Source organism: Eucyclogobius newberryi, unplaced genomic scaffold, assembly GCF_026437365.1.
Source record: "Eucyclogobius newberryi isolate DKJ021-1_F unplaced genomic scaffold, fEucNew1.0.hap1 SCAF_4, whole genome shotgun sequence".
NCBI classification, from domain to species: Eukaryota; Metazoa; Chordata; class Actinopteri; order Gobiiformes; family Gobiidae; genus Eucyclogobius; species Eucyclogobius newberryi.
This window is the reverse complement of record NW_027316056.1, coordinates 2,075,265-2,097,309: the sequence shown is the minus strand read 5'-3', so window position 1 is coordinate 2,097,309 and position 22,045 is coordinate 2,075,265.

Here is a 22,045-nt window from a genome sequence, read left to right as displayed (position 1 = left end):
TTAAGTGTGAAGAAGCTTCACTTGTGGCCGACTCCTATAGCAACTCCTGGCAGCCCTACACAGACACGATGCAAGCCCTCACTAAGATGTATGGGCAACCCCATAAGCTTGCTGTACAGCGGATTGCAGAGCTAATGGATGGTCCATATATCCGCAGTGGTGATGTGAGAAGCTTCCGTCTGTTTGCCCTCAATGTGCGTTCACTAGTCGGCATGTTACAGCAGCTGGGGCAGAGAGGCCAAGTAGAGTTGACTTGTGGCTCCCACGTCTCAAGACTGTTGAGTAAACTTCCCTATGACCTCAACACCAGTTTTAAGAGATTTATCCATCCCCTCAGAGTCACTATTCCTACACTCATGGACTTTGCTGATTGGCTAGAATACGAGCTGGAAGTGCAGGAAGAGAATATCAAGCCCCCAAAGAGAGAGGAGTTGTTTAACAAGAAGCCTGATGCCAAACGCACTCCTAAACCCCCAAATAAGTCTGCTACTATCTTCCTGGGCACAGGGAAAGCTCCAGGACCAAGGACAGTGGACCCACCTGCACCTGACCATACAGCCAACCAGTTCAAGAGAGATGAGAAGGCGAAAGCTTATTGTCCCTACTGCGACAATGATAAACATTTTCTAAACAGCTGTGCCAACTTCAAGGACCTAAGCAAAGAGCAGAAGGTGACATGGATTAAGGTGAATAACAAATGCTGGCGATGTGATCGTAATCACCAGGCTGCAAAGTGCACACTCAAAGCCCCCTGTAAGACGTGCAGTAGGAGACATCTGTCTGTGCTGCATGAAGTGAATGAGAGGGGAGAAGAGGAGGAACCGTCGACAGCTCCATCCCCCGCAGAGAGTTGCCTCATCAACACCACCAACAAGGTCCTGTATGTCGACCGCCCAGTGTACAACTGTAAAGTGCTACTAAAGATTAGTAAAGTGTTCTTGAGGAATGGAGACAAGTGCCTGGAGACTTATGCCATCTTAGACGACGGATCTGAGCGGACAATACTTCTCCAATCTGCTGCTAAACAGTTGGGGCTCAGAGGCAGTAAAGAAGTGTTGACTCTCCGCACAGTCAGACAAGAGGTGGAGAAGCTTCATGGGGCGGCTGTGTCTTTCTCCATTTCTCCAACCGCCAATCCAGACAAGACCTACAGAATACAGAATGCTTTCACAGCCGGCCAACTGAGTTTAGCAGAGCACTCCCACCCAGTCGCTACTCTCCAACAGAAATATAAGCATCTATCTGGTTTGCCTCTCCCACCTTTGAACAAAGTCCATCCTATACTGCTGATTGGTTCAGACTACACGCACCTCATTACACCTGTAGAGCCAGTCAGACTGGGACCTCCTGGTGGACCAGCAGCTGTGAAAACTCTTCTTGGATGGACACTGCAGGGACCAACTCAAGTCATCCAGTCTAGTCCTAACCTAAGTCACTGCCTTTTCACATCTGCACCTCCACCCTCAGAGTTGTTTTCTTGCGTGGAGAAGTTATGGCAGATGGACGTGCTTCCTTATCGCAGTGAGAAGATGGTAGTAAGATCAAAACAAGATCAAGAGGCAGTTAAGCTCCTACAAGAACAGACTGTGAGAGTCAGTGTAAATGGCATAGAACGTTATGCCACACCCCTCCTGCGAGTGAAGGATATGCCACTCCTCAAAGCCACTCCAGAAGCGGTGCTGCCACACCTGAGAGGCACAGAGAAACGCCTTACTAAAGCTCCGGAACAAGCTGCTGCCTTTCAGATGGAGATCGAGAAGCTGGTTGAGGCCGGCTATGCGGTGAAGTTGGCACCTCATCAAGTGGAGAGCAGTACAGAGTCTTGGTATATCCCCCACCATATGGTCCAACATAATGGAAAGAACCGGGTGGTGTACAACTGCTCCTTCCAGTACCAGGGTCACAACCTCAACCAGTACCTATTACCAGGTCCCACTCTCGGCCCTGCCTTGTTAGCTGTGCTGTTAAGATTCAGGGAGCATGCCATTGCCTTCAGCAGTGACATCCGTGGCATGTTTCATCAGGTGAGGCTCCTGCCAGCAGACCGACCACTCCTGAGATTCTTATGGAGAGATATGAAGCGGGACAGTTCACCTGATGTCTATGAGTGGCAAGTCCTCCCCTTTGGAACAACGTGTAGTCCTTGCTGTGCAACATTTGCACTGCAAAAACATGTCACTGATCACAGCCAGCCAGAAGAAGATGTTCATGTTGCCATTAACAAGTCCTTCTATGTGGACAATTGTTTACAGAGCCTCACAACTCCAGAGGCTGCCAAAACTCTGGTAGACAAGCTGCACCATCTACTGGCTGAAGGGGGATTCGAGCTGAGACAGTGGGCAAGCAATGATCCAAACATCGTCAACCATCTCCCCCCAGAACTCAGGTCATCCAGCTGTGAGTTGTGGCTCAGTGAAGGTCAGTCTGACATCCAAGAGCCAGCTCTAGGACTGCACTGGAACTGCAAGTCTGACACCCTGACCTACAAGCACAGACACACTGACAGCTCAGTGGCTACATTGAGGAACATCTACAGAGTTCTAGCCAGCCAATATGATCCTCTCGGTTTCATAGTTCCATTTACAACCCGAGCCAAAGTCATTGTGCGCCACCTGTGGGAGAAGAAGAGAGATTGGGATGACCCACAGCTCCCAGAGGAGCTCCTGGAGAAGTGGCATATGTGGGAAGCAGAGCTTGTACACCTACCTGAGATAACCCTGCCCAGGTGTTACACCACTACCTGCATGGACCAGTCCAGCAGCCTGCGTGACATCCATGTTTTCTGCGATGCCTCTGAACAGGCATATGGCTCAGTAGCATATCTGAGGACAGAGAACCAAGAGGGAAGGGCAGAAGTCGCCTTTCTTGCTGGCCGACATCGTGTCGCCCCTAAGAAGCAGCAATCTATTCCCCGCCTGGAGCTATGTGCTGCTCTTACAGGTGCCCAGCTCTACAAAGTCATCAGCGCAGAGTTAACCTTTCCCATCCGCAGCTGCACTTTATGGTCCGACTCAGCCACCGTCCTGACCTGGCTGAGCTCAGAGTCCTGCCGGTATAAGGTCTTTGTGGGAACCCGTGTGGCAGAAATACAAGAGTTGACGGAATCAGCCACATGGAGGTATGTGCCCTCGCGGGAAAACCCGGCAGATGATATCACCCGTGGCCTCACCCTCCAGGCAATCAGCAGAGGCAACAGATGGACCGATGGGCCGTCGTTCCTGAAACTAGCACCTAGTGAATGGCCTGACTCACTACCTCCACCCCAGAAGGAACCTGAAGGTGAGCTAAAACGACATGTTGTTGTCTTAACCATGTCCACTACAAGTGTTCCAGATCAACTTCAGCACCAGACTCTGGACAGCTACCTGGAAGCCACCGCGCGTCAGCTACACGGGGCGGCTGATCCTGGTAACCCTTTGACTGCTGAATCCCACGCTGCTGCTGAACTTGAGGCTCTACGACATATCCAGAGAGAGTCATTCCCGGACGAAGTGAACCAGTTAAAGGCCAGTAAACCAGTACCCAAGTCCAGTCGTATTCTTCTTCTTGCACCTGAGTTTGATGAGGAAACAGGGCTCATCCTGAACTGGCAATAGAAGAAGTACACCCCATTGTTCTGGACCCCCGCCACCCAGTTACCCGTCTCATCATACAAGACTATGATGATAAGCTTCAGCATCCAGGGCCAGAAAGGGTGTTTGCTGAGATCAGAAGGAGATACTGGGTGCTACGTGGACGTGAGGCAGTGCGTCGCCACCAGAGAAACTGCGTTGAGTGCAAGAAGTGGAAAGGTCACCCACATCCACCTAGAATGGCCGAGCTTCCTCCAGCAAGACTACGCGTCTTCAAGCCAGTGTTCTACTCCACAGGCGTGGATTGTTTTGGGCCATACATCATCAAGATTGGACGCAGGAATGAGAAGAGGTGGGGAATACTGTTTAAGTGTTTGACTACCAGAGCAGTTCATCTGGATCTGATTCCCAGCATGGACACAGACTCATTCCTTATGGCCCTGAGACGCTTTGTAGCCAGACGAGGGAAGCCCAAAGAGCTTCTTTGTGACCAAGGAACAAACTTCCGTGGAGGAGAGCGTGAGCTGCAGGCAGCATTCCAACTTCTTCACCCCGGACTTAAAGAGCAACTAGCAAGCCAGCAGATCCAGTTTGCTTTCGACCCCCCTGGAGCACCTCATTTTGGGGGGTGCTGGGAACGTGAAATTCGTTCCCTCAAGACTGCTCTTCAAGTCACCATTGGAGCTCAGTCAGTCACTGAGGAGGTACTGCGTACAGTTCTGATTGAAATTGAGGGGATGCTCAACTCAAAACCTCTTGGCTACACATCATCGGACGTAGCAGACTCTGACCCTGTGACTCCCAACTGTCTCCTCATGGGGCGGCGGGACGCTTCGCTCCCACAAGTCGTCTATGAAGGCCCAGAGATTCTCGGGCGAAGAAGATGGAGGCACAGCCAAATCCTGGCTGACCATTTCTGGCAACATTTCCTGAAATACTACTTGCCAGGACTTCAAGCTCGCCAGAAGTGGCAGACCGAATCAGACAATCTACAAGTAGGAGACGTGGTCATGATTGTGGACAACCAGCTACCGCGGGCACAGTGGCCTGTAGGAAAGGTATCTCAAGTTTTTCCTGGTCCAGACAATCGGATCAGATCCGCCGAAGTCACGGTGAAAGAAAGAACCTACGTTCGACCAGTGCCGCGGCTCATCAGTCTACTTGCCCTACCAAAAGACGATTGACTCTTTACCTGAGCCTTTTCCAGTTGTTCGTATTCACAGGTGAATACGGGGGCGGCTGTTAAAAAGGCCCTATTGAAAGAGACTGTCATGCTGGCCCTTTAAGGGGCGGAGCCTAGACCACCGAAACCGAAAGGAGCAAGCTGCGTGAGGAGAGAGAGAGAGAGGAAAAGAGTTTGGAGACGGAGTTTGCCATCGCGGTTTATCAGAGTTTATAGTTGAATGTAATAGTTTGTTTGCATCCCAAGTTCAGTATTGTGTGCGTGACAGAAGACCACACACACATATACCACCTGTGCAATCAAACTGTAAAGAATAATTGAAGATATCAATAAACCACCCTCAAGTAAAGAGCGACTCTTCATTTGAGCTCTAACCGGGCTCACCACAGTGATTCGTCAGCCCACACCAGCACAATCATTTAAAACCTATCTTTTAGGCGTGTTTAGACAATATGGGCGTGTTTAGACAATATGGGCGTGTTTAGACAATATGGGCGTGTTTAGTCAATTTGGGCGTGTTTAGTCAATATGGGCGTGTTTAGTCAATATGGGCGTGTTTTGTCAATATGGGCGTGTTTAGACAATATGGGCGTGTTTAGTCAATATGGGCGTGTTTAGTCAATATGGGCGTGTTAGGACAATATGGGCGTGTTTAGTCAATATGGGCGTGTTTAGTCAATATGGGCGTGTTTAGACAATATGGGGGCGTGTTTAGTCAATTTGGGCGTATATAGACAATATGGGCGTGTTTAGTGTTTAGTCAATATGGGCGTGTTTAGACAATATGGGCGTGTTTAGTCAATTTGGGCGTGTTTAGTCAATATGGGCGTGTTTAGTCAATATGGGCGTGTTTAGACAATATGGGCGTGTTTAGTCAATATGGGCGTGTTTAGACAATATGGGCGTGTTTAGTCAATTTGGGCGTGTTTAGACAATGTGGGCGTGTTTAGTCAAAATGGGCGTGTGTTTAGTCAATATGGGCGTGTTTAGACAATATGGGCGTGTTTAGTCAATTTGGGCGTGTTAAGTCAATTTGGGCGTGTTCAGTCAATATGGGCGTGTTTAATCAATATGGGCGTGTTTAGTGTTTAGTCAATATGGGCGTGTTTAGACAATATGGGCGTGTTTAGTCAATATGGGCGTGTTTAGTCAATTTGGGCGTGTTTAGTCAATATGGGCGTGTTTAATCAATATGGGCGTGTTTAGTGTTTAGTCAATATGGGCGTGTTTAGACAATATGGGCGTGTTTAGTCAATTTGGGCGTGTTTAGACAATATGGGCGTGTTTAGTCAATATGGGCGTGTTTAGACAATATGGGCGTGTTTGGTCAATATGGGCGTGTTTAGACGATATGGGCGTGTTTAGTCGATATGGGCGTGTGTTTAGTTAATATGGGCGTGTGTTTAGTCAATATGGGCGTGTTTAGTCAATATGGGCGCGTTTAGTCAATATGGGCGTGTTTAGACAATATGGGCGTGTTTAGACAATATGGGCGTGTTTAGTCAATATGGGCGTGTTTAGTCAATATGGGCGTGTTAGGACAATATGGGCGTGTTTAGACAATATAGGCGTGTTTAGACAATTTAGTCAATATGGGCGTGTTAGGACAATATGGGCGTGTTTAGACAATATGGGCGTGTTTAGTCAATTTGGGCGTGTTTAGTCAATTTGGGCGTGTTTAGTCAATATGGGCGTGTTTAGTCAATATGGGCGTGTTTTGTCAATATGGGCGTGTTTAGACAATATGGGCGTGTTTAGTCAATATGGGCGTGTTTAGTCAATATGGGCGTGTTTAGACAATATGGGCGTGTTTAGACAATATGGGCGTGTTTAGTCAATATGGGCGTGTTTAGTCAATATGGGCGTGTTAGGACAATATGGGCGTGTTTAGACAATATAGGCGTGTTTAGACAATTTAGTCAATATGGGCGTGTTAGGACAATATGGGCGTGTTTAGACAATATGGGCGTGTTTAGACAATATGGGCGTGTTTAGTCAATTTGGGCGTGTTTAGTCAATATGGGCGTGTTTAGTCAATATGGGCGTGTTTTGTCAATATGGGCGTGTTTAGACAATATGGGCGTGTTTAGTCAATATGGGCGTGTTTAGTCAATATGGGCGTGTTAGGACAATATGGGCGTGTTTAGTCAATATGGGCGTGTTTAGTCAATATGGGCGTGTTTAGACAATATGGGGGCGTGTTTAGTCAATTTGGGCGTATATAGACAATATGGGCGTGTTTAGTGTTTAGTCAATATGGGCGTGTTTAGACAATATGGGCGTGTTTAGTCAATTTGGGCGTGTTTAGTCAATATGGGCGTGTTTAGTCAATATGGGCGTGTTTAGACAATATGGGCGTGTTTAGTCAATATGGGCGTGTTTAGACAATATGGGCGTGTTTAGTCAATTTGGGCGTGTTTAGACAATGTGGGCGTGTTTAGTCAAAATGGGCGTGTGTTTAGTCAATATGGGCGTGTTTAGACAATATGGGCGTGTTTAGTCAATTTGGGCGTGTTAAGTCAATTTGGGCGTGTTCAGTCAATATGGGCGTGTTTAATCAATATGGGCGTGTTTAGTGTTTAGTCAATATGGGCGTGTTTAGACAATATGGGCGTGTTTAGTCAATATGGGCGTGTTTAGTCAATTTGGGCGTGTTTAGTCAATATGGGCGTGTTTAATCAATATGGGCGTGTTTAGTGTTTAGTCAATATGGGCGTGTTTAGACAATATGGGCGTGTTTAGTCAATTTGGGCGTGTTTAGACAATATGGGCGTGTTTAGTCAATATGGGCGTGTTTAGACAATATGGGCGTGTTTGGTCAATATGGGCGTGTTTAGACGATATGGGCGTGTTTAGTCGATATGGGCGTGTGTTTAGTTAATATGGGCGTGTGTTTAGTCAATATGGGCGTGTTTAGTCAATATGGGCGCGTTTAGTCAATATGGGCGTGTTTAGACAATATGGGCGTGTTTAGACAATATGGGCGTGTTTAGTCAATATGGGCGTGTTTAGTCAATATGGGCGTGTTAGGACAATATGGGCGTGTTTAGACAATATAGGCGTGTTTAGACAATTTAGTCAATATGGGCGTGTTAGGACAATATGGGCGTGTTTAGACAATATGGGCGTGTTTAGTCAATTTGGGCGTGTTTAGACAATATGGGCGTGTTTAGTCAATATGGGCGTGTTTAGACAATATGGGCGTGTTTAGTCAATATGGGTTTAGACAATATGGGCGTGTTTAGTCAATATGGGCGTGTTAGGACAATATGGGCGTGTTTTGTCAATATGGGCGTGTTTAGACAATATGGGCGTGTTTAGTCAATATGGGCGTGTTTAGTCAATATGGGCGTGTTAGGACAATACGGGCGTGTTTAGTCAATATGGGCGTGTTTAGACAATTTGGGCGTGTTTAGTCAATTTGGGCGTATATAGACAATATGGGCGTGTTTAGTGTTTAGTCAATATGGGCGTGTTTAGACAATATGGGCGTGTTTAGTCAATTTGGGTGTGTTTAGTCAATATGGGCGTGTTTAGTCAATATGGGCGTGTTTAGACAATATGGGCGTGTTTAGTCGATATGGGCATGTTTTATATGGGCGTGTTTAGACAATATGGGCGTGTTTAGACAATATGGGCGTGTTAGGACAATATGGGCGTGTTTAGTCAATATGGGCGTGTTTAGACAATATGGGCGTGTTTAGACAATATGGGCGTGTTTAGACAATATGGGCGTGTTTAGTCAATATGGGCGTGTTAGGACAATATGGGCGTGTTTAGACAATATGGGCGTGTTTAGTCAATTTGGGCGTGTTTAGTCAATATGGGCGTGTTTAGTCAATATGGGCGTGTTAGGACAATATGGGCGTGTTTAGTCAATATGGGCGTGTTTAGTCAATATGGGCGTGTTTAGTGTTTAGTCAATATGGGCGTGTTTAGACAATATGGGCGTGTTTAGTCAATATGGGCGTGTTTAGTCAATTTGGGCGTGTTTAGTCAATATGGGCGTGTTTAATCAATATGGGCGTGTTTAGTGTTTAGTCAATATGGGCGTGTTTAGACAATATGGGCGTGTTTAGTCAATTTGGGCGTGTTTAGACAATATGGGCGTGTTTAGTCAATATGGGCGTGTTTAGACAATATGGGCGTGTTTGGTCAATATGGGCGTGTTTAGACGATATGGGCGTGTTTAGTCGATATGGGCGTGTGTTTAGTTAATATGGGCGTGTGTTTAGTCAATATGGGCGTGTTTAGTCAATATGGGCGCGTTTAGTCAATATGGGCGTGTTTAGACAATATGGGCGTGTTTAGACAATATGGGCGTGTTTAGTCAATATGGGCGTGTTTAGTCAATATGGGCGTGTTAGGACAATATGGGCGTGTTTAGACAATATAGGCGTGTTTAGACAATTTAGTCAATATGGGCGTGTTAGGACAATATGGGCGTGTTTAGACAATATGGGCGTGTTTAGTCAATTTGGGCGTGTTTAGACAATATGGGCGTGTTTAGTCAATATGGGCGTGTTTAGACAATATGGGCGTGTTTAGTCAATATGGGTTTAGACAATATGGGCGTGTTTAGTCAATATGGGCGTGTTAGGACAATATGGGCGTGTTTTGTCAATATGGGCGTGTTTAGACAATATGGGCGTGTTTAGTCAATATGGGCGTGTTTAGTCAATATGGGCGTGTTAGGACAATACGGGCGTGTTTAGTCAATATGGGCGTGTTTAGACAATTTGGGCGTGTTTAGTCAATTTGGGCGTATATAGACAATATGGGCGTGTTTAGTGTTTAGTCAATATGGGCGTGTTTAGACAATATGGGCGTGTTTAGTCAATTTGGGTGTGTTTAGTCAATATGGGCGTGTTTAGTCAATATGGGCGTGTTTAGACAATATGGGCGTGTTTAGTCGATATGGGCATGTTTTATATGGGCGTGTTTAGACAATATGGGCGTGTTTAGACAATATGGGCGTGTTAGGACAATATGGGCGTGTTTAGTCAATATGGGCGTGTTTAGACAATATGGGCGTGTTTAGACAATATGGGCGTGTTTAGTCAATATGGGCGTGTTTAGTCAATATGGGCGTGTTAGGACAATGTGGGCGTGTTTAGACAATATGGGCGTGTTTAGTCAATTTGGGCGTGTTTAGTCAATATGGGCGTGTTTAGTCAATATGGGCGTGTTAGGACAATATGGGCGTGTTTAGTCAATATGGGCGTGTTTAGTCAATATGGGCGTGTTTAGACAATATGGGGGCGTGTTTAGTCAATTTGGGCGTATATAGACAATATGGGCGTGTTTAGTGTTTAGTCAATATGGGCGTGTTTAGTCAATATGGGCGTGTTTAGTCAATATGGGCGTGTTTAGACAATATGGGCGTGTTTAGTCAATATGGGCGTGTTTAGACAATATGGGCGTGTTTAGTCGATATGGGCGTGTTTTATATGGGCGTGTTTAGACAATATGGGCGTGTTTAGACAATATGGGCGTGTTTAGACAATATGGGCGTGTTTAGTCAATTTGGGCGTGTTTAGACAATGTGGGTGTGTTTAGTCAAAATGGGCGTGTGTTTAGTCAATATGGGCGTGTTTAGTCAATTTGGGCGTGTTTAGTCAATTTGGGCGTGTTCAGTCAATATGGGCGTGTTTAATCAATATGGGCGTGTTTAGTGTTTAGTCAATATGGGCGTGTTTAGACAATATGGGCGTGTTTAGACAATGTGGGCGTGTTTAGTCAATATGGGCGTGTTTAGTCAATATGGGCGTGTTAGGACAATATGGGCGTGTTTGGACAATTTAGTCAATATGGGCGTGTTTAGTGTTTAGTCAATATGGGCGTGTTTAGACAATATAGGCGTGTTTAGACAATTTAGTCAATATGGGCGTGTTAGGACAATATGGGCGTGTTTAGACAATATGGGCGTGTTTAGTCAATTTGGGCGTGTTTAGACAATATGGGCGTGTTTAGTCAATATGGGCGTGTTTAGACAATATGGGCGTGTTTAGTCAATATGGGTTTAGACAATATGGGCGTGTTTAGTCAATATGGGCGTGTTAGGACAATATGGGCGTGTTTTGTCAATATGGGCGTGTTTAGACAATATGGGCGTGTTTAGTCAATATGGGCGTGTTTAGTCAATATGGGCGTGTTAGGACAATTTGGGCGTGTTTAGTAAATTTGGGCGTATATAGACAATATGGGCGTGTTTAGACAATATGGGCGTGTTTAGACAATTTGGGCGTGTTTAGTAAATTTGGGCGTATATAGACAATATGGGCGTGTTTAGACAATATGGGCGTGTTTAGTCAATATGGGCGTATTTAGTCAATATGGGCGTGTTTAGACAATATGGGCGTGTTTAGTAAATTGGGGCGTGTCTAGTCAATATGGGCGTGTTTAGTCAATATGGGCGTGTTTAGTCAATATGGGCGTGTTTAGTGTTTAGTCAATATGGGCGTGTTTGGACAATATGGGCGTGTTTAGTCAATTTGGGCGTGTTTAGTCAATATGGGCGTGTTTAGTCAATATGGGCGTGTTTAGTCAATATGGGCGTGTTTAGTGTTTAGTCAATATGGGCGTGTTTAGACAATATGGGCGTGTTTAGTCAATTTGGGCGTGTTTAGTCAATATGGGCGTGTTTAGTCAATATGGGCGTGTTTAGACAATATGGGCGTGTTTAGTCGATATGGGCGTGTTTTATATGGGCGTATTTAGACAATATGGGCGTGTTTAGACAATATGGGCGTGTTAGGACAATATGGGCGTGTTTAGTCAATATGGGCGTGTTTAGACAATATGGGCGTGTTTAGACAATATGGGCGTGTTTAGACAATATGGGCGTGTTTAGTCAATATGGGCGTGTTTAGTCAATATGGGCGTGTTAGGACAATATGGGCGTGTTTAGACAATATGGGCGTGTTTAGTCAATTTGGGCGTGTTTAGACAATATGGGCGTGTTTAGTCAATATGGGCGTGTTTAGACAATATGGGCGTGTTTAGTCAATATGGGTTTAGACAATATGGGCGTGTTTAGTCAATATGGGCGTGTTAGGACAATATGGGCGTGTTTTGTCAATATGGGCGTGTTTAGACAATATGGGCGTGTTTAGTCAATATGGGCGTGTTTAGTCAATATGGGCGTGTTTAGTCAATATGGGCGTGTTAGGACAATACGGGCGTGTTTAGTCAATATGGGCGTGTTTAGTAAATTTGGGCGTGTCTAGTCAATATGGGCGTATTTAGTCAATATGGGCGTGTTTAGACAATATGGGCGTGTTTAGTCAATATGGGCGTATTTAGTCAATATGGGCGTGTTTAGACAATATGGGCGTGTTTAGTCAATATGGGCGTATTTAGTCAATATGGGCGTGTTTAGTCAATATGGGCGTGTTTAGTGTTTAGTCAATATGGGCGTGTTTGGACAATATGGGCGTGTTTAGTCAATTTGGGCGTGTTTAGTCAATATGGCCGTGTTTAGTCAATATGGGCGTGTTTAGTGTTTAGTCAATATGGGCGTGTTTAGACAATATAGGCGTGTTTAGACAATTTAGTCAATATGGGCGTGTTAGGACAATATGGGCGTGTTTAGACAATATGGGCGTGTTTAGTCAATTTGGGCGTGTTTAGACAATATGGGCGTGTTTAGTCAATATGGGCGTGTTTAGACAATATGGGCGTGTTTAGTCAATATGGGTTTAGACAATATGGGCGTGTTTAGTCAATATGGGCGTGTTAGGACAATATGGGCGTGTTTTGTCAATATGGGCGTGTTTAGACAATATGGGCGTGTTTAGTCAATATGGGCGTGTTTAGTCAATATGGGCGTGTTAGGACAATACAGGCGTGTTTAGTCAATATGGGCGTGTTTAGACAATTTGGGCGTGTTTAGTAAATTTGGGCGTATATAGACAATATGGGCGTGTTTAGACAATATGGGCGTGTTTAGTCAATATGGGCGTATTTAGTCAATATGGGCGTGTTTAGACAATATGGGCGTGTTTAGTAAATTGGGGCGTGTCTAGTCAATATGGGCGTGTTTAGTCAATATGGGCGTGTTTAGTCAATATGGGCGTGTTTAGTGTTTAGTCAATATGGGCGTGTTTGGACAATATGGGCGTGTTTAGTCAATTTGGGCGTGTTTAGTCAATATGGGCGTGTTTAGTCAATATGGGCGTGTTTAGTCAATATGGGCGTGTTTAGTGTTTAGTCAATATGGGCGTGTTTAGACAATATGGGCGTGTTTAGTCAATTTGGGCGTGTTTAGTCAATATGGGCGTGTTTAGTCAATATGGGCGTGTTTAGACAATATGGGCGTGTTTAGTCGATATGGGCGTGTTTTATATGGGCGTATTTAGACAATATGGGCGTGTTTAGACAATATGGGCGTGTTAGGACAATATGGGCGTGTTTAGTCAATATGGGCGTGTTTAGACAATATGGGCGTGTTTAGACAATATGGGCGTGTTTAGACAATATGGGCGTGTTTAGTCAATATGGGCGTGTTTAGTCAATATGGGCGTGTTAGGACAATATGGGCGTGTTTAGACAATATGGGCGTGTTTAGTCAATTTGGGCGTGTTTAGACAATATGGGCGTGTTTAGTCAATATGGGCGTGTTTAGACAATATGGGCGTGTTTAGTCAATATGGGTTTAGACAATATGGGCGTGTTTAGTCAATATGGGCGTGTTAGGACAATATGGGCGTGTTTTGTCAATATGGGCGTGTTTAGACAATATGGGCGTGTTTAGTCAATATGGGCGTGTTTAGTCAATATGGGCGTGTTTAGTCAATATGGGCGTGTTAGGACAATACGGGCGTGTTTAGTCAATATGGGCGTGTTTAGTAAATTTGGGCGTGTCTAGTCAATATGGGCGTATTTAGTCAATATGGGCGTGTTTAGACAATATGGGCGTGTTTAGTCAATATGGGCGTATTTAGTCAATATGGGCGTGTTTAGACAATATGGGCGTGTTTAGTCAATATGGGCGTATTTAGTCAATATGGGCGTGTTTAGTCAATATGGGCGTGTTTAGTGTTTAGTCAATATGGGCGTGTTTGGACAATATGGGCGTGTTTAGTCAATTTGGGCGTGTTTAGTCAATATGGGCGTGTTTAGTCAATATGGGCGTGTTTAGTCAATATGGGCGTGTTTAGTGTTTAGTCAATATGGGCGTGTTTAGACAATATGGGCGTGTTTAGTCAATTTGGGCGTGTTTAGTCAATATGGGCGTGTTTAGTCAATATGGGCGTGTTTAGACAATATGGGCGTGTTTAGTCAATATGGGCGTGTTTAGACAATATGGGCGTGTTTAGTCGATATGGGCTTGTTTTATATGGGCGTGTTTAGACAATATGGCCCTGTTTAGACAATATGGGCGTGTTTAGTCAATATGGGCGTGTTTAGTCAATATGGGCGTGTTTAGTCAATTTGGGCGTGTTTTATATGGGCGTGTTTAGACAATATGGCCCTGTTTAGACAATATGGGCGTGTTTAGTCAATATGGGCGTGTTTAGTCAATTTGGGCGTGTTTAGACAATATGGGCGTGTTTAGTCAATATGGGCGTGTTTAGTCAATATGGGCGTGTTTAGACAATGTGGGCGTGTTTAGTCAAAATTGGCGTGTGTTTAGTTAATATGGGCGTGTTTAGACAATATGGGCGTGTTTGGTCAATTTGGGCGTGTTAAGTCAATATGGGCGTATTTAGTCAATATGGGCGTGTTTAGTCAATTTGGGCGTGTTTAGTCAATATGGGCGTGTTTAATCAATATGGGCGTGTTTAGTGTTTAGTCAATATGGGCGTGTTTAGACAAAATGGGCGTGTTTAGTCAATATGGGCGTGTTTAGTCAATATGGGCGTGTTTAGACAATATGGGCGTGTTTAGTCAAAATGGGCGTGTGTTTAGTCAATATGGGCTTGTTTAGTCAATATGGGCGTGTTTAGACAATATGGGCGTGTTTTATATGGGCTTGTTTAGTCAAAATGGGCGTGTGTTTAGTCAATATGGGCGTGTTTAGTCAATATGGGCGTGTTTAGACAATATGGGCGTGTTTTATATGGGCTTGTTTAGTCAAAATGGGCGTGTGTTTAGTCAATATGGGCGTGTTTAGTCAATATGGGCGTGTTTAGACAATATGGGCGTGTTTGGTCAATATGGGCGTGTTTAGACAATATGGGCGTGTTTAGTCGATATGGGCGTGTTTAGTCGATATGGGCGTGTGTTTAGTTAATATGGGCGTGTGTTTAGTCAATATGGGCGTGTTTAGTCAATATGGGCGAGTTTAGTCAATATGGGCGTGTTTAGACAATATGGGCGTGTTTAGACAATATGGGCGTGTTTAGTCAATATGGGCGTGTTTAGTCAATATTGGCGTGTTAGGACAATATGGGCGTGTTTGGACAATATAGGCGTGTTTAGACAATTTAGACAATTTAGTCAATATGGGCGTGTTAGGACAATATGGGCGTGTTTAGACAATATGGGCGTGTTTAGTCAATTTGGGCGTGTTTAGACAATATGGGCGTGTTTAGACAATATGGGCGTGTTTAGTCAATATGGGCGTGTTTAGACAATATGGGCGTGTTTAGTCAATATGGGTTTAGACAATATGGGCGTGTTTAGTCAATATGGGCGTGTTAGGACAATATGGGCGTGTTTTGTCAATATGGGCGTGTTTAGACAATATGGGCGTGTTTAGTCAATATGGGCGTGTTTAGTCAATATGGGCGTGTTAGGACAATACGGGCGTGTTTAGTCAATATGGGCGTGTTTAGACAATTTGGGCGTGTTTAGTCAATTTGGGCGTATATAGACAATATGGGCGTGTTTAGTGTTTAGTCAATATGGGCGTGTTTAGACAATATGGGCGTGTTTAGTCAATTTGGGCGTGTTTAGTCAATATGGGCGTGTTTAGTCAATATGGGCGTGTTTAGACAATATGGGCGTGTTTAGTCGATATGGGCATGTTTTATATGGGCGTGTTTAGACAATATGGGCGTGTTTAGACAATATGGGCGTGTTAGGACAATATGGGCGTGTTTAGTCAATATGGGCGTGTTTAGACTATATGGGCGTGTTTAGACAATATGGGCGTGTTTAGACAATATGGGCGTGTTTAGTCAATATGGGCGTGTTTAGTCAATATGGGCGTGTTAGGACAATATGGGCGTGTTTAGACAATATGGGCGTGTTTAGTCAATTTGGGCGTGTTTAGTCAATATGGGCGTGTTTAGTCAATATGGGCGTGTTAGGACAATATGGGCGTGTTTAGTCAATATGGGCGTGTTTAGTCAATATGGGCGTGTTTAGACAATATGGGGGCGTGTTTAGTCAATTTGGGCGTATATAGACAATATGGGCGTGTTTAGTGTTTAGTCAATATGGGCGTGTTTAGTCAATATGGGCGTGTTTAGTCAATATGGGCGTGTTTAGACAATATGGGTGTGTTTAGTCAATATGGGCGTGTTTAGACAATATGGGCGTGTTTAGTCGATATGGGCGTGTTTTATATGGGCGTGTTTAGACAATATGGGCGTGTTTAGACAATATGGGCGTGTTTAGACAATATGGGCGTGTTTAGTCAATTTGGGCGTGTTTAGACAATGTGGGTGTGTTTAGTCAAAATGGGCGTGTGTTTAGTCAATATGGGCGTGTTTAGACAATATGGGCGTGTTTAGTCAATTTGGGCGTGTTAAGTCAATTTGGGCGTGTTCAGTCAATATGGGCGTGTTTAATCAATATGGGCGTGTTTAGTGTTTAGTCAATATGGGCGTGTTTAGACAATGTGGGCGTGTTTAGACAATGTGGGCGTGTTTAGTCAATATGGGCGTGTTTAGTCAATATGGGCGTGTTAGGACAATATGGGCGTGTTTGGACAATTTAGTCAATATGGGCGTGTTTAGTCAATATGGGCGTGTTTAGTGTTTAGTCAATATGGGCGTGTTTAGACAATATAGGCGTGTTTAGACAATTTAGTCAATATGGGCGTGTTAGGACAATATGGGCGTGTTTAGACAATATGGGCGTGTTTAGTCAATTTGGGCGTGTTTAGACAATATGGGCGTGTTTAGTCAATATGGGCGTGTTTAGACAATATGGGCGTGTTTAGTCAATATGGGTTTAGACAATATGGGCGTGTTTAGTCAATATGGGCGTGTTAGGACAATATGGGCGTGTTTTGTCAATATGGGCGTGTTTAGACAATATGGGCGTGTTTAGTCAATATGGGCGTGTTTAGTCAATATGGGCGTGTTAGGACAATACAGGCGTGTTTAGTCAATATGGGCGTGTTTAGACAATTTGGGCGTGTTTAGTAAATTTGGGCGTATATAGACAATATGGGCGTGTTTAGACAATATGGGCGTGTTTAGTCAATATGGGCGTATTTAGTCAATATGGGCGTGTTTAGACAATATGGGCGTGTTTAGTAAATTGGGGCGTGTCTAGTCAATATGGGCGTGTTTAGTCAATGTGGGCGTGTTTAGTGTTTAGTCAATATGGGCGTGTTTGGACAATATGGGCGTGTTTAGTCAATTTGGGCGTGTTTAGTCAATATGGGCGTGTTTAGTCAATATGGGCGTGTTTAGTCAATATGGGCGTGTTTAGTGTTTAGTTAATATGGGCGTGTTTAGACAATATGGGCGTGTTTAGTCATTTTGGGCGTGTTTAGTCAATATGGGCGTGTTTAGTCAATATGGGCGTGTTTAGACAATATGGGCGTGTTTAGTCGATATGGGCGTGTTTTATATGGGCGTATTTAGACAATATGGGCGTGTTTAGACAATATGGGCGTGTTGGGACAATATGGGCGTGTTTAGTCAATATGGGCGTGTTTAGACAATATGGGCGTGTTTAGACAATATGGGCGTGTTTAGACAATATGGGCGTGTTTAGTCAATATGGGCGTGTTTAGTCAATATGGGCGTGTTAGGACAATATGGGCGTGTTTAGACAATATGGGCGTGTTTAGTCAATTTGGGCGTGTTTAGACAATATGGGCGTGTTTAGTCAATATGGGCGTGTTTAGTCAATATGGGCGTGTTTAGTCAATATGGGTTTAGACAATATGGGCGTGTTTAGTCAATATGGGCGTGTTTAGTCGATATGGGCGTGTTTTATATGGGCGTATTTAGACAATATGGGCGTGTTTAGACAATATGGGCGTGTTGGGACAATATGGGCGTGTTTAGTCAATATGGGCGTGTTTAGACAATATGGGCGTGTTTAGACAATATGGGCGTGTTTAGACAATATGGGCGTGTTTAGTCAATATGGGCGTGTTTAGTCAATATGGGCGTGTTAGGACAATATGGGCGTGTTTAGACAATATGGGCGTGTTTAGTCAATTTGGGCGTGTTTAGACAATATGGGCGTGTTTAGTCAATATGGGCGTGTTTAGTCAATATGGGCGTGTTTAGTCAATATGGGTTTAGACAATATGGGCGTGTTTAGTCAATATGGGCGTGTTAGGACAATATGGGCGTGTTTTGTCAATATGGGCGTGTTTAGACAATATGGGCGTGTTTAGTCAATATGGGCGTGTTTAGTCAATATGGGCGTGTTTAGTCAATATGGGCGTGTTAGGACAATACGGGCGTGTTTAGTCAATATGGGCGTGTTTAGACAATTTGGGCGTGTTTAGTCAATTTGGGCGTATATAGACAATATGGGCGTGTTTAGACAATATGGGCGTGTTTAGTCAATATGGGCGTATTTAGTCAATATGGGCGTGTTTAGACAATATGGGCGTGTTTAGTAAATTTGGGCGTGTCTAGTCAATATGGGCGTATTTAGTCAATATGGGCGTGTTTAGACAATATGGGCGTGTTTAGACAATATGGGCGTGTTTAGTCAATATGGGCGTGTTTAGACAATATGGGCTTTTTTAGTCAATATGGGTTTAGACAATATGGGCGTGTTTAGTCAATATGGGCGTGTTAGGACAATATGGGCGTGTTTTGTCAATATGGGCGTGTTTAGACAATATGGGCGTGTTTAGTCAATATGGGCGTGTTTAGTCAATATGGGCGTGTTAGGACAATACAGGCGTGTTTAGTCAATATGGGCGTGTTTAGACAATTTGGGCGTGTTTAGTAAATTTGGGCGTATATAGACAATATGGGCGTGTTTAGACAATATGGGCGTGTTTAGTCAATATGGGCGTATTTAGTCAATATGGGCGTGTTTAGACAATATGGGCGTGTTTAGTAAATTGGGGCGTGTCTAGTCAATATGGGCGTGTTTAGTCAATATGGGCGTGTTTAGTGTTTAGTCAATATGGGCGTGTTTGGACAATATGGGCGTGTTTAGTCAATTTGGGCGTGTTTAGTCAATATGGGCGTATTTAGTCAATATGGGCGTGTTTAGTCAATATGGGCGTGTTTAGTCAATATGGGCGTGTTTAGACAATATGGGCGTGTTTAGTCAATTTGGGCGTGTTTAGTCAATATGGGCGTGTTTAGTCAATATGGGCGTGTTTAGACAATATGGGCGTGTTTAGTCGATATGGGCGTGTTTTATATGGGCGTATTTAGACAATATGGGCGTGTTTAGACAATATGGGCGTGTTAGGACAATATGGGCGTGTTTAGTCAATATGGGCGTGTTTAGACAATATGGGCGTGTTTAGTCAATATGGGCGTGTTTAGACAATATGGGCGTGTTTAGTCAATATGGGTTTAGACAATATGGGCGTGTTTAGTCAATATGGGCGTGTTAGGACAATATGGGCGTGTTTTGTCAATATGGGCGTGTTTAGACAATATGGGCGTGTTTAGTCAATATGGGCGTGTTTAGTCAATATGGGCGTGTTTAGTCAATATGGGCGTGTTAGGACAATACGGGCGTGTTTAGTCAATATGGGCGTGTTTAGACAATTTGGGTGTGTTTAGTCAATTTGGGCGTATATAGACAATATGGGCGTGTTTAGACAATATGGGCGTGTTTAGTCAATATGGGCGTATTTAGTCAATATGGGCGTGTTTAGACAATATGGGCGTGTTTAGTAAATTTGGGCGTGTCTAGTCAATATGGGCGTATTTAGTCAATATGGGCGTGTTTAGACAATATGGGCGTGTTTAGTCAATATGGGCGTATTTAGTCAATATGGGCGTGTTTAGACAATATGGGCGTGTTTAGTCAATATGGGCGTATTTAGTCAATATGGGCGTGTTTAGTCAATATGGGCGTGTTTAGTGTTTAGTCAATATGGGCGTGTTTGGACAATATGGGCGTGTTTAGTCAATTTGGGCGTGTTTAGTCAATATGGGCGTGTTTAGTCAATATGGGCGTGTTTAGTGTTTAGTCAATATGGGCGTGTTTAGTCAATATGGGCGTGTTTAGTCAATATGGGCGTGTTAGGACGATACGGGCGTGTTTAGTCAATATGGGCGTGTTTAGACAATTTGGGTGTGTTTAGTCAATTTGGGCGTATATAGACAATATGGGCGTGTTTAGACAATATGGGCGTGTTTAGTCAATATGGGCGTATTTAGTCAATATGGGCGTGTTTAGACAATATGGGCGTGTTTAGTAAATTTGGGCGTGTCTAGTCAATATGGGCGTATTTAGTCAATATGGGCGTGTTTAGACAATATGGGCGTGTTTAGTCAATATGGGCGTATTTAGTCAATATGGGCGTGTTTAGACAATATGGGCGTGTTTAGTCAATATGGGCGTATTTAGTCAATATGGGCGTGTTTAGTCAATATGGGCGTGTTTAGTGTTTAGTCAATATGGGCGTGTTTGGACAATATGGGCGTGTTTAGTCAATTTGGGCGTGTTTAGTCAATATGGGCGTGTTTAGTCAATATGGGCGTGTTTAGTGTTTAGTCAATATGGGCGTGTTTAGACAATATGGGCGTGTTTAGTCAATTTGGGCGTGTTTAGTCAATATGGGCGTGTTTCGTCAATATGGGCGTGTTTAGTCAATATGGGCGTGTTTCATGTGGGCCTGTTTAGTCAATATGGGCGTGTGTTTAGTCAATATGGGCGTGTTTAGTGTTTAGTCAATATGGGCGTGTTTGGACAATATGGGCGTGTTTGGACAATATGGGCGTGTTTAGTCAATTTGGGCGTGTTTAGTCAATATGGGCGTGTTTAGTCAATATGGGCGTGTTTAGTGTTTAGTCAATATGGGCGTGTTTAGTCAATATGGGCGTGTTTAGTCAATATGGGCGTGTTAGGACGATACGGGCGTGTTTAGTCAATATGGGCGTGTTTAGACAATTTGGGTGTGTTTAGTCAATTTGGGCGTATATAGACAATATGGGCGTGTTTAGACAATATGGGCGTGTTTAGTCAATATGGGCGTATTTAGTCAATATGGGCGTGTTTAGACAATATGGGCGTGTTTAGTAAATTTGGGCGTGTCTAGTCAATATGGGCGTATTTAGTCAATATGGGCGTGTTTAGACAATATGGGCGTGTTTAGTCAATATGGGCGTATTTAGTCAATATGGGCGTGTTTAGACAATATGGGCGTGTTTAGTCAATATGGGCGTATTTAGTCAATATGGGCGTGTTTAGTCAATATGGGCGTGTTTAGTGTTTAGTCAATATGGGCGTGTTTGGACAATATGGGCGTGTTTAGTCAATTTGGGCGTGTTTAGTCAATATGGGCGTGTTTAGTCAATATGGGCGTGTTTAGTGTTTAGTCAATATGGGCGTGTTTAGACAATATGGGCGTGTTTAGTCAATTTGGGCGTGTTTAGTCAATATGGGCGTGTTTCGTCAATATGGGCGTGTTTAGTCAATATGGGCGTGTTTCATGTGGGCCTGTTTAGTCAATATGGGCGTGTGTTTAGTCAATATGGGCGTGTTTAGTCAATATGGGCGTGTTTAGACAATATGGGCGTGTTTAGACAATATGGGCGTGTTTAGTCAATATGGGCGTGGTTAGTCAATATGGGCGTGTTTAGACAATATGGGCGTATTTGGTCAATATGGGCGTATTTGGTCAATATGGGCGTGTTTATACAATATGGGCGTTTTTAGACAATATAGGCGTGTTTAGTCAATATGGGCGTGTTTAGTCAATATGGGCGTGTTTAGACAATATGGGCGTGTTTAGTCATCAATATGGGCGTGTTTAGTCAATATGGGCGTGTTTAGTCAATATGGGTGTGTTTAGTCAATATGGGCGTGTTTAGTCAATATGGGCGTGTTTAGTCAATATGGGCGTGTTTAGTCAATATGGGCGTCTTTAGACAATATGGGCGTGTTTAGTCAATATGGGCGTGTTTAGTCAATATGGGCGTGTTTAGTCAATATGGGCGTGTTTAGT